The following is a 1307-nucleotide window of genomic DNA, read 5'->3' on the forward strand; positions in this document are numbered from 1 at the left end:
TTCTTATGATCAATTTAAAAGTAATACAGAAGCAAATGAATATAAGTGAGATGATTACGCTGTCCAGCTGAAGAGCGTTCACGTCCTGCCGGTAGACACCGTGAGAAGAATGCTTGCTCTTCGTCCTGCACATCATCCAATCCCTCACCACGGGATATGCCTTCTCCAGTGGCTCCGTCCTCTTGGGCGCGAGGCCCGGAAAGTAGGAGTACACCCACTGTGAAACCCCGCGATAATGCGGAAAATATAACTAATAAATTAAAGCGGAAATTTGTGATATTTTTGAAACTTTTAAAGTTTAAAGCGCGGGTTCACTATAATCTAAAACCCAAATAAAGAATGCGGAAATAAAGTTAAATTTATACAAACGTGATAGTCAAAGATGAGGGAAAATATATCCCTCGAATAACAAATGATAAAAGGTGAGTCTAGGCAATCCTACTAAAACGACTACTAGTCCAAGGTGCTCGCTAGCTCACACGTCTAAACCCCACAAATGCATCTTCACAAACCTGTCATTCATGTAAACATGAAAGCCACAGTCAGTGGGGAGTAACTCAGGGTTCTCCCAGCCACATTATGTTAAAATAAACATAACAAGGAACTCAGTTAAGCAAGGCGTAGAAAATAATTGTAAGCAATGTGAATAAATAAATGCAATGGAGTAAAACTTGCCAATTGAATAAAAGTAATTAAAGTGACTAAAATTAGCATAACATAAATTCATCCAATTATGTGAGACATTTGAATAAAAGAAGATGAGTAACCGTTAAATAATTATGGACACGCATCCCAAGCAAAAATGACATATGCAACCATCCATAATGCAAGACATTTACCACTCTTAGACTATAATTTCCCCGGGTAGGACTACGATAATAATACGGTCCTAGTCTAAATTTGCAGATTCTCGGGTGTACATCCCGATTAGACGTGCGCCAGCACAGCACGCACCCAAGACTCGACTACTAATGGAGACCGAGTACCCCAATCGCCAGAACAGCACGAAAGTTGTAACAACCACGGTAAAACAAGAATGCAAATTAAGTTCAAGGTGGCGGAAACACCTCGACACCGCGGTGGCTACTAAATAAAACCAAGTGCTCAAATGGAAATATAAGGTCTACGGGGAATAAATACCCCTATAACCAAAAGGAAATAAAAGTTTTAACCAAAGTCAAATAAAACTAAAAGAGTGCACTAAACAAAGGCGCTCGCTAGCTCACTCGATGCAACCCCAGACAAAATAAGCAACCATCATCCACCTGTCACCATAAGAATGACAAATGACAATCGATGGGGAGTAA

The 1307-nt window shown here is 40.0% G+C and overlaps 1 long non-coding RNA gene across 1 annotated transcript in view; it reads right to left on the reverse strand.

Annotated features, from left to right (window-relative positions):
* Positions 1-263: 263 nt before the first annotated feature.
* Positions 264-1307, reverse strand: part of LOC141609244 (uncharacterized) — a 12689-nt gene continuing 11645 nt past the window's right edge. The window contains exon 3 of the long non-coding RNA XR_012527306.1: positions 264-512. This is a non-coding gene — a long non-coding RNA (uncharacterized LOC141609244). The remainder of the gene's footprint in view (positions 513-1307) is intronic.

Source organism: Silene latifolia, chromosome 10 (assembly GCF_048544455.1).
Source record: "Silene latifolia isolate original U9 population chromosome 10, ASM4854445v1, whole genome shotgun sequence".
Lineage (NCBI taxonomy): Eukaryota > Viridiplantae > Streptophyta > Magnoliopsida > Caryophyllales > Caryophyllaceae > Silene > Silene latifolia.